The 12,322-nt window shown below is 42.0% G+C and overlaps 1 pseudogene; it reads left to right on the top strand.

Annotated features, from left to right (window-relative positions):
* Positions 1 to 8,257: 8,257 nt before the first annotated feature.
* On the top strand, positions 8,258 to 8,763 carry LOC110589578 (annotated as a pseudogene).
* Positions 8,764 to 12,322: the final 3,559 nt, after the last annotated feature.

The following is a 12,322-nucleotide window of genomic DNA, read 5'->3' as shown; positions in this document are numbered from 1 at the left end:
GTGATGAATTTACTTCATTTTGGAATGTCTGAAAATCTTTTTATGTAGCCACTTTTATTGAGGCATATTTTCTTTTTTTTTTCCTTTTAATTAATTAATTTATTTATTTGAGAGAGAGAATGAGATAGAGCATGAGAGGGGGGAGGGTCAGAGGGAGAAGCAGACTCCCTGCTGAGCAGGGAGCCCGATGTGGGACTCGATCCCAGGACTCCAGGATCATGACCTGAGCCAAAGGCAGTCACTTAACCAACTGAGCCACCCAGGCGCCCCGAGGCATATTTTCAATATATAATTTTATATAGTTTTAAAAAATCAATTGTGAATTGATTATAAACACCAAAATGATAATATGAGTGTAAGGAATGACTGCTGTCTCTAAGTATAGTCAGGTTTTTCTCTCCATCTCTTTCTGAGTTCAGTATAGAGAATTATTTTATATGTGTAGTAGAAGTTTCACCTCCAGTATAGGGACCATGTAATATTTATCTTTATGATCCCAAAGCCTCATGCAGGACTTGACATAGGTATAAGTGTGCTCAACGAGTTTGTTATTGTTGTTTTTAATTAGATAGATGAGGCTTCCTCTATTAAGCTTACCATACTTTCTCCTTTCCTATCCATTCTATCTAGGAAAGCCATACTTTCAATACTGCTGATTTAAATAGTTTTGTTTTGGAGAGAGTAAAGGAATACCAAGAATTCATGAACACTAACAATCATTGGAACTTCTTTGACTCTCTCTGGTCAAAATGGAGTGGGACAAGTGTGAATTGGGCCATGAGGTGCATCATTTTGTTCTTTCTGGTGGCATTGAGGTGAGTGGGCAAATACTACTACCTGAAAAGCACTTCCAGCAGCAAGTACTGTGTGCAGGGACCTACACTACGCATCATGGGGGACTTTCAATCTTGTAAGGGTAGAGAGTGATGAAACATATGGTCTCTGTTTGGTAAGTGGTAAAGGTGTAACTGAAGAAAGACAGAATATACATATTCTTCCATCTTGGATGAAATAACTGTAATTTTTAAAGAGCAGCACATACAAAATACCATGCTCTAAGGTGAAGCTGTAATTGATGATTGAACATAGTGCGATCATACTGTACTTAAAAGAAGTGATGGCGGAGCAGTGTCTGGGTGGCGCAGTTGGTTAAGCGTCAGACTCTTGGTTTTGACTCAGGTCATGATCTCAGGGTCACGAGATCGAGCCCCACGTCAGGCTCTGTGCTCAGCTCAGAGTCTGCTTGGGATTCTCCTTCCCTCTCCCTCTGCCCCTCCTACCCCCCCAAATAAATAAATAAATCTTTAAAAAAATTTAAGTGATGGCATATGTAGGCCATGAAGGATGGGAAAGGGAATTTCAGATGGGGTGAAGACATGCCCACTCTGGACAAGTGGATTGGCAAGGAGAGTGGCTAGAGGGAGCAGAGGGCTTTAAATAGTTCAGTAAAATTAGGCTTTAGGGGCGCCTGGGTGGCTCAGTTGGTTAAGCATCTGCCTTTGGCTCAGGTCATAATCCCAAGGTCCTGGGATTGAGCCCCTCGACCGGCTCCCTGCTCAGTGGGGAGCCTGTTTCTCCCTCTCCTCCCCTCTTGTCCTCTCTCTCTCTCTCAAATAAATAAATAAAATCTTAAAAAAAATAAAAGAAAATTGGTCTTTGAACTGATACGGAATTGGAGTTTGGTATTTATGGAGTGATCTGAATACTGAATTAGAAATTTTTAATTTGATTAGAAGGAAATTTGAGCAAGAACAAGGATGTGATTGCAGGTGATATTTGTGGGAAATTATACAGGAGTTCCCTGGAGTGTTTAGTTCCCTGCTGGAGAGCTCTAATTTCTAGACCTAGCATCTGAGAGTCTGGATAATCATTACAGCCATGGAAATGTAGAGGAGTTTGATGATAGAGGAGTCAAAATTACATGAAGATTGTCTCCCTTTCCGTGTTCTCATGGATCTAGGAATATAATCAGTTGGGCAGGTCCAAAGAAGCCAAAGGAAACAAAAAACATTAAAAAGAAGGAATAGATCAGATTTAGTTAGGAAGGTGGACACCTGGGCAGCCTTTGGATGGGTTAAGAGGATTTGCTGGTGAGTCCTAATTGAAGAGAGCAGTTTAGAAGGAAGGAGATGATGGTGGGAGAAATTTCAGTAATGGGAGATGTTCTGAGAAGTTAAACAGAAGTGGGAAAAGATCTGGGTGACAGAGTAAATGGTGGTTGGGTCAAGTGGCAAAATTGCATGGGAAGGAAATAAAGGCATAAAGACCTAAGTGTAGGTGTAACATTTCCACTGAAAGGGAAGAGGGAAGATTCTAGAACATTTGGAAAAGTGGTACTCCCAGAGAACAAAAGGACATTTCTTCCTCTGAAATTACAATTTCTTTAACCAACTACTGTCTATAACACTGGGTGGAATGGAGAAATTGGTTAGTGGGCAAGACTTAGGACCCTAAATGGGTAGAGTCCAGAAGATGAGACCGAGGGACATTCAAATAATTTTCTGTGGAATTTGGTCTGAACCACCAGTTTCATGTGGTCTGGATGAGGAGCGGTGATTTGTGGTTAAGCATGTGGTTTAGGGAGCTGTAGGAAGAAGCAAATTTCGTCCAGTATCTGCCCTTTTTTCTACCCCTAATGAATGATTCTTAACCTTCTGGAGGCCATAGTTCTTTCTGGGAAGAATTCACTTATATTCACCACTTGCTTTTTTGTGGACATTCTGATGGGTGTCATGGATGCTATAAAGCCTCTTCATTACTCCCAGGGTAGGGAGGGCTCCAAGTCCCCTGGTGTCTGAGTTACTAGTAGCTATCTTTCCAATACTATATTTAAATATAACTTCATTGTTCTAGGAAACATTATTTTATTTTGAGCCTAGCATAATTTTGATAGGCCAGGTATAAGAACCACTGAATCTCCCGATGTACTTGGACAGATGGATATATCCAAGGGGAACTTGTACTATTATTTCTCTATGTTAGGCCATATGTTGGGCAGTTATTTTGTCAAATAATTGCATCCAGGGGCACCTGGGTGGCTCAGTCGGTTAAGTATCTGCCTTCAGTCATGATCCCAGGGTCCTGGTATTGAGTGCTGCATCGGGCTCCCTGCTCAGCGGGGAGTCTGCTTCTCCCTCTCCCTCTGCCTGTCCCCTCCAGCTTATGCTCTCTCTCTCAAATAAATAAAATCTTTAAAAACAAAATTCTTGGGATGCCTTGGTGGCTCAGTCGGTTAAGCGTTTGCCTTCGGCTTGGGTTATGATCCCAGGGTCCTGGGATCGAGTCCCGCGTCGGGCTCCTTGCTCAGCAGGAGCCTGCTTCTCCCTCTGCCCGCCACTCCCCAAAGTCCTTTCTTTGAAAATTGGCACTTATTTTCAATTCCCTCAGAGTCATCTTAGTGTGGTTTTGGAAGGAGCAGATACAGATGTGTATATCAACCTCTCATACTTCACCGGCATTCCTTCAAAGATGAACTTTTATAAAGAATTTACTTGTAGGGGCGCCTGGGTGGCTCAGTTGTTAAGCATCTGCCTTCGGCTCAGGTCATGATCCCAGGGTCCTGGGATCGAGTGCCTCTTCGGGCTCCCTGCTCAGTGGGGAACCTGCTTCTCCCTCTCCCACTCCCCCTGCTTGTGTTCCCTCTCTTGCTGTCTCTTTCTCTCTGTCAAATAAATAAAATCTTTTTTTAAAAAAGGAATTTACTTGTATATTATTAAAATATTGTCTCAGATAGGGTGCCTGGATGGCTCAGTCGGTTAAGTGTCTCACTGTTGATCTCAGTCTTGATCTCAGGATCATGACCTCAAGCCCCGCATTGGGCTCTGCACTGGGCATGGAGCCCACTTAAAAAAAAAATTGACTCAGATAGATGGGGATGCCTGGTTGGTACAGCATGGGGTTCTTGATCTTAGGGCTGTGAATTCAAGCTCCATGTTGGGCACAGCTCTTGCTTAGAAATTTTTTTTTTTTAAGATTTTATTTATTTATTTGACAGAGAGACACACAGCGAGAGAGGGAACACAAGCAGGGGGAGTGGGAGAGGGAGAAGCAGGCTTCCCGCTGAGCAGGGAGCCCAATGCAGGGCTTGATCCCAGGACCCTGGGATCATGACCTGAGCCGAAAGGCAGACGCTTAACGACTGAACCACCCAGGCGCCCCAGAAATTTTTTTTTTAAATAAAAATATTGGCTCAGATATTCTCACTCTGTACTCACTACTTTCCTGGATATAGCTTTCTTGGATAGTAAGTTTCCTTTAGCTTCCTTTTGTCATTCATAGCAATTCCCTTCTCCCAAAGCTAACCTTTTAGAATGCTTCTCAGACTGCAAATCATCTGAGACCATTTCACACAAAATTCCAGAACTTATTTCATTCTTCAGTAATAGAAAGTAGGTATCCATTTTCCCACCTCCAACATTGGAACACTACTCTGGACATTTTTACTATGAAGAATGAATTATGAAAAAATGCACCCTGATCAACAAAGTGGCCACCTCTTAAGAAAAAAAAAAAAAATACACCTAAGACAGCTCAAGCCAGCTGTGCCTGCCCCAAACCACAGCCATGAAGCTGGGATTCTGCACAGCGTTCAGAGAATCATCACATCTCCTGTCTGCTCCGCCCTCCAGTTTTCCCTAACATTCTCCCCTTGGTGTTATTTCCTCTCCAGTCCTGCCAGGCAATTTGAACAGAAGATGGCTGTGGGCACATCAATTTAAATAATCATGAAAACTTTTTTTTTTTTTTAAGATTTTATTTATTTATTTGACAGAGAGATAGAGAGCACAAGTAGGCAGAGAGGCAGGCAGAGGGAGAGGGAGAAGCAGACTCTCCACCGAGCAGGGAGCCCGACGCGGGGCTCGATCCCAGGATCCCGGGATCATGACCTGAGCCAAAGGCAGACGCTTAACGACTGAGCCGCCCAGGCACCCCTACAAGTAAATTCTTTATAAAAGTTCATCTTTGAAGGAATGCTGGTGAAGTATGAGAGGTTGATATACACATCTGTATCTGCTCCTTCCAAAACCACACTAAGATGACTCTGAGGGACTTGAAAACAAGTACCAATTTTCAAAGAAAGGACTTAGAAAGATTAGCCAATAAAAGATTTCAGTCTAGGGGCACCTGGCTGGCTCAGTCAGTGGAGCATGCGACTCTTGATCTCGGGGTCATGAGTTCAAGCCCCAGGTTGGCCACAGAGCTTACTTAGGAAAATTTTTTTAAATAAAAATATTGACTCAGATATTGATCTTGATCTCGGGTTTGTGAGTTCCAGCCCCATGTTGGGTGTAGAGATTACTTAAAAATAATAATAAAAAAAAAAATCTTAAAAAAAAAAGATATCAATCTATTTGTGAAAGGCAAAAAATCAGATGGAGGAATAGTAACTAATTTAGGGGAGTGGAAGGAATTTACAACCCAAATGTCTGCAGAGGACGTTTACCCATGAGAAGGAAGTCAAGTTACTTACACAGAATCCTTCAGAGATTCAGGATTTGGAAGTACCAATTCTCAAAGAAGACAAGGCATGGATGAAGCTAAAAACAGTACAGCATGTTGGAATTCTGCAATCATAGCTGTTGCCACCTCTGTTTTTACACTGTCCTTTGCAGTCACATGATGTTTGTTCCCATAGGATATAGGAAGTTTACTCTCTGGAATAGGGATTCTCTACCTGGGTGCTGTTGGTATTTTGGACAGGTATTTGTAGTGGGAGCTGTTTTGTGCATTGTATACGTCTAACAGGATTCCTGGCCTCTACCCTCTAGATGCGAGTAGCACCCCCCAAGTTAATGTCAACAAATAATGTCTTAAGACACTGCCAAATGGTCCTTTGGGGTGGGGGTGGATAAAAATCACCCCAGGTTGAAACCTGTTGTTCGACAGAAACTAAAACTCCTCAGACACCCTGGACCTGGGACAGCTGGCATAGTAAGGACAGAATGAGGTACCAGGATGAAAATCTGGGCATTGGGCAATGGTCCACATATTGATTTCTGGGATCCTTAGCTCTTTCTTCCATTCTGCTCCCAGTAACCCAGCAGCCAGGTAACAGAAGACTATAGGATTTTTTTCCTAAAGAAACCAAATATCACCAGAGAAGAAACTTCCATATACTGATATCTAGGTAGAAAGGATCTACAAATCTCATAGCACAATGAAAGAAAAATTATCTCAGGGCATCTGGGTGGCTCAGTTGGTTAAGCGACTGCCTTCTACTCAGGTCATGATCCTGGAGTCCCGGGATTGAGGCCCCGTGTCAGGCTCCCTCCTCAGCGGGGAGCCTGCTTCTCCCTCTCACCCTCCCCCCTCTTGTGCTCTCTCTCAAATAAATAAATGAAGTCTTAAAAAAAAAATTATCTCAAGGCACAACAATCATAAAACTTTTGATTGCTTAGATTAAATCTTAAAAGGTCCCAGAGAGAGAGAGACATCCAGTCATCTATAAAGAGTTTGGAGTCAGAATGCTTTCAGAATGTATAATCCTCCCTGGATACCAACAGACAGTGAAGCACACCTTCATAAAGCTCAGGGAGAATAACGATCAAACTAAATTAGATACTTTTGATCGTAAACGTTAGCACATTATACTTCCTGAGGTGCACCTCAATTTTTGAGTTAAGGATAACTTGGAGACTGTTTGACGTTAGTTCACGTAGACCTGCTTCAGTTAGAGGCAGCATAGTGTGGTGGTTAAGAGCTCAGACCCTGGAGCTAGTTTGTCAGTTCAAATTCCACCTCTGGGGCTTACTAACCATGTGATACTGGGCATATCAGTTAGCCTCTGGACTCCCATGTTTTCATCTGTTAAGGGTAATGAATTGTTACAGGATTTACTTCATTGGGAGTTTATGTGTCTAGAGTGAATCAGTGTGTCAGCCTAAAGTCCGCTAATTGTCAATGTTAACCACGTCTCCAAAAAGACCTTTACAGCAACATTTAGATTAGTATTTGATTAAATAAGTGGGTGCTATAGCCTAGCCAAGTTGGTACAGAATACTAACCATTACAGTCAACCCCTTATAAACTTGGCACCCATACACATCTCCTTAAATCATACTTAATCTCCAAATAAATAACAGTCATACTTCTATTTAACACGATACAACTATTCTGCATGTGTACTAAAAAAAAGAAAAAAGAAAAACAAAACGAACTAACCCTTTAGCCAAAAGAAGATGTCACGTCCTTGGGTGATGTTTATCCTTCTCATCGATGTCCTGTAACAAAGATCACAAACACACACACCCAGTCATAACGAAATGTAGTTGTTCATGATAACTACAGCCCTTGTTTCTGCAACCGGTCATTTGATTGTGGCTGATTTCTTCCTCCCTCCCCACCTCCTGCTTCCTTCCTTCCCTCCTTCCTATGTTGTGGTAAGAACACTTAATATGAGATCTTTCCCCTCAAATTTTTAGGTGCACAATACAGTATTGTTAACTATAGTCACAGTGTTGTACAGCAGATCTCTAGAACTTTCCATCTTACACGACAGAAACTCTTCTCCCACCGAATAGCAACTCCTTATTTCCTCTTCCCCCAAGGCTCTGGCAAAGACCATTCTACTCTCTGTTTCTGTTGGTGTGCTCTCCCAGGGCTGCACACTCTCCTAGCAGGTGTGTGCACTGCAGTGAAGGTCAGTGATGAGGGTTAGGCCAGGGGTGTGCAAGTGTACATGGTGGTGTAGACTGGTGACAAGACAGGGCCTGATATGGGTCGACAAGCAGCTGCAGCATGTCAGCATGTGCCCCCATGGGTTCATGCTGTGCTGAGGGCGAAGGAGGGGGAGAGTTCTAAAGATTGCGAAGGGACAGACTTCTCTGAACTCCCCTTTGTATTCACCCACTGTGAAATTGTCAACTCAGTAACTATTTAAACAAGTTTTTTAGTGTCATGGTGAGATTGCAAGATACATCATATTTACTCAACAGGTGTTTGTAAAATGTAATTTAGTTGAAATACTTTCCATTGTAGAGTTCATAAGTCATATAGTTTGACTCCTGAACAATGCAGGGGCAAGCGGGGGACAACCCCTGTGTAGCCAAAAATCCACATATAACTTGACTGTGAGCGTAAGACACAGCTCTCAGAATGCTGACAACTCACTTCATTCTATACATATTTTGTTGAAAACATCTAGAATTTTAGCCCCCTTTTTAAAATGAAAACCAACTTAATTTCTTTAAGCTTTACTACCATATTATCAATTATATAGACTCAAAAAGCTTTACTTCCATCCAGGCCGGAACTCAGGATGGCTGTGTTCTTGTTGAGATATGTTGGCCATCATTGCCTCCGTGCCCACCTTAATCCTCAGCTCTGTGTCAGAAATGCTATCCCTTTGGGAACTACAGCCAAAGAAGAGATGGAGAGGTTCAGGAATAAGAATACTGTTTAAGCCATCCTCTGTCTCCCCATATCACTATCTACAGTTGGTCTCTTCCCATAGTGATGTCTGTTTGCCACCAGGTTACTGGTGTGCCTTGGGTGTAGGGGTCTCTTTTTGGCTTGTCAGCCCTGTTGGTCCCTGGGAACTTTGAGATTCATTCGGAACGTGTGAAGTTCCTGTGTCTGGGGCCATCATTGATCTACACAGCCAAGTTTGCACTTCTCTGCCCTCTCATGTATCCTATCTGGAATGGAATCTGACACTTGATGTGGGACCTAGGGAAAGGCCTGAAGATTCCCCAGCTGTACCAGTCTGGAGTGGCTGTCTTAGTTCTTACTGTGTTGTCCTCTGTAGGGCTGGCAGCCGTGTGAAGAACTGAAGTTCCTAGCATTGTCTTCCTACAAACGATTCACTGACCTATCTTCCTGTTTGTTACGCTCTTCTCCAGCCAGGGTAGAGTTCTTCTGATTTATTAATTGTTTGTGTTTGCATATCCCCTTGGAGCTCAGTAGTAGTAAAGGACCTTAGAGAACCATAGCAATAGAAAAAGGTCCAGTTTCCCCTTTGTTTCTAAAGATGGAATGACTCAAAACTTCCCTTTTCCTGCCCCCAGCTTGCAGCCTACTCTGGGCATAGGAGCCTTCATTCTCTCTCCATACTGGGACTTCATTTGTGCTGACAGTCAGCTTCTGGCTCCTTCTTTCTGAGACAGCAGAAACAATGATGGCTCTGTGGCCTCTGCCGTGGGGACTGGGAGTGGGGCTTCCAAATTGTTTCTTGTGGTTGACTCCAAGTTTCATAAGATTGTGGTCCAAAAATGTGCATGGTATGACCTCAGTCTTTTTGTACTGGTTGAGGCCTGATTTGTGACCCAGTGTGTGATCTATTCTGGAGAATGTTCCGTGTGCACTAAAAAAGAATGTGTATTCTGCTGCTTTAGGATGAAATGCTCTGAACATATCTGGTAAGTCCGTCTGGTCCAGTGTGTCATTCAAAGCCCTTGTTTCCTTGTTGATCTACTTAGATGATCGGCCCATTGCAGTGAAGGGGGTGTTAAAGTCCCCTACTATTATTGTATTATTATCTATGAGTTTCTTTAGGTTGGTAGTAATTGTTTTATATATTTGGTTGCTCTCAAGTTGGGGGCATAATTCCACATAACAGTCAGATCATATGATTCTTTCTCTGATTGAATTATTTCACTTAGCATCATACCCTCTAGTTCCATCCACGTCGTTGCAAATGGCAAGATTTCATTTTTTGATGGCTGCATAATATTCCATTGTGTGTGTGTGTGTGTGTGTGTGTGTGTGTGTGTGTGTGTGTACACACACCATATCTTCTTTGGATAAAGTATTCTTGACTACGTATTTTTCCCATTTAGCACATTGAATATATCATGCCACTTTTTTCTGACCTTCCAAGTTTCTATGGATAGATCTGCTGCTAACCTTATGTATCTACTACCCTTATAGGTTAAGGACCTTTTGTCCCTAGCTGCTTTCAGAATTCTCTTTATCTTTGTATTTTGCAAGTTTCACTCTGATATGTCTTGATGTTGACCTTTTTTTTTTTTTTTTAAATTTTTTTTTTTTTTTTTAATTTGAGAAAGAGACAGCATAAGCTGGGGGGGCAGCAGAGAGAGAGGGAGAAGCAGACGCCCCACTGAGCAAGGAACCCAACGTGGTGCTCCAATCCAGGACTCCAAGATCATGACTGAGCCAAAGGCAGACGCTTAACTGATTGAGCCACCCTGGCTTCCCTGTGTTGACCTATTTTTGTTGAATTTGAGGGGAGTTCTCTGTGCCTCTTGGACTTGAATGCCTGCTTCCTTTCCCAGGTTAGGGAAGTTCTCAGCTATAATTTGTTCAAATAAACCTTTTGCCCCTTATCCCATTCTTCTTCTGGGATTCCTATGGTATGGATATTATTGCGCTCTGTGGAATCCCTAAGTTCCTTAAGTCTATATTGTGATCTCATGGTTTTCTTTCCCTCTTCTTTTCAGCTTCATTATTTTCCATGATTTTATCTTCTGCCTAAATCACCTATTTGATCCTCTGCTTCTTCCATCCTCATTATGATTATATCCAGTCAGTTTTGCATCTCGGTTATAGCATTTTTTATTTTGGCCTGACTAGTTTTTACGTCTTTTATCTCTACAGCCAGTGTTTCTCTGGTATCTTCTGTTCTTTCAGGCCCAGCTAGTATTTTTATGACTGTTGTTCTAAATTCTTGTTCAGATACATTGCTTCTATCTGTTTTGAGCAAATCCCTGGCTGAGATTTTTTTCTTGATCTTTCTTTTGGGGAGAATTCCTCTGTCTTGTCATCATGTCTAAGTTTCTATCTTTTGTGTATTATGAAAACTTATTGTGTTTCCTGCTCCTGAGAGTAATACTATATTGAGAAAGGGTCATACACTGTCCAGGGCCTGGAGTTTCAGGAAGTCTTTCTGGTGTATGCTGTGTGCACTCTGCTGTCATGTTTTGGCTGCACCTTCCTAAAGGTCAATGTTCTACAGAGTTCCCCCTTGCTGGCAGTGAGGAGTGTTTGGACTTTTAACTAGGGCACTTTGATTTGTTTGTTAAGATAAGCCTCACATCTGCCACGTTCTCTCCCTCCAACTGCACATTGTTTTCTTTATCCTCAGATCAATTTCGTAGTTGTTGAAAATGATTCGATGTTGATCTAGCTGTGTTTGAGGGATGAGGCAAGCTTAGGGTCCCTTTACTGCTTCACCATATTAACACCTCTCTGAAGGCACAGTTTTTATATCTCCGATGTTAAACTTATTTTAACATTTTCTCTATTTTCTTGATGTTAGCTTCTTCAGGGGTTAGTGTTCTGATTTTTAAGTGCTATGTTATGCCTCGTTGGATTTCCTCAAATATCTTTTTCTCCATTTTTTTAAAATTTAAATTCAGTTAATTAACATGTAATATTGGTTTCAGAGGTAGAGCTCAGTGATTCATCAGTCATATATAATACCCAGTACTCATTACATTAAGTGCCCTCCTTAATTTCTATCCGCCAGTTACCCCATCCTCTCACCTCCCTCCCCTCCAGCAACCCTCAGTTTGTTTCCTATGATTAAGAGTCTCTTATAGTTTGTCTCCCTTTCTGACTTTGTTTTGTTTTATTTTTCCTCTCTTCCCCTATGATCCTCTGTTTGTTTCTTGAATTCCACATATGAGTAAGATCATATGATAATTATCTTTCTCTGATTGACTTATTTCGCTTAGCATCATACCCTCTACTTCCATCCACGTCATTGCAAGTGACAAGATTTCAATTTTTTGATGACTGAGTAGTATTCCATTGTGTATATATACCACATCTTCTTTATACATTCATCTGTCAATGGACATCTGGGCTCGTTCCATAGTTTGGCTATTGTGGACATTGCTGCTATAAACATCAGGGTGCACATACCCCTTCAGATCACTACATTTGTATCTTTGGGGTAAATACCCAGTAATGAAATTGCTGGGTCATACGGTAGCTCTATTTTCAACTTTTGAGGAACCTCCACACTGTTTTCCAGAGTGGCTGCACCAGCTTGCATTCCCACCAACAGTGTAAAAGGATTCCCCCTCAAATATCTTTGAGTCTTGAAATTTTGTTCATATCTGTGAGTTCCTAGACACTTTCAAATATTCATAGTATTGAATGCTGGAGTATATTGAGTATATTGAGAACAAGCAATGTAGGCTCTGGTTATAGGACCCTCACTGGAAATGGATGTGCAGGGGGAAGGATGGGTGATATGCAGCCAAGGGACTTTCCACTGTTGAGTGATTTCTCTCCTTGATTTGGTAGATTCCTGGCTCTTATCAACTGTCTGTTGACCCTGCATCCCCCTTGGCAGTTAATTGTGTCAGAACTCCTGACATGGAAAAGGGCTTTGTCAAGAGATTTGGGTTATCTCTTC

The sequence above is a fragment of the Neomonachus schauinslandi genome, chromosome 6 (assembly GCF_002201575.2).
Source record: "Neomonachus schauinslandi chromosome 6, ASM220157v2, whole genome shotgun sequence".
NCBI classification, from domain to species: Eukaryota; Metazoa; Chordata; class Mammalia; order Carnivora; family Phocidae; genus Neomonachus; species Neomonachus schauinslandi.
This window is presented reverse-complemented; position numbering and strand designations above follow the sequence as displayed.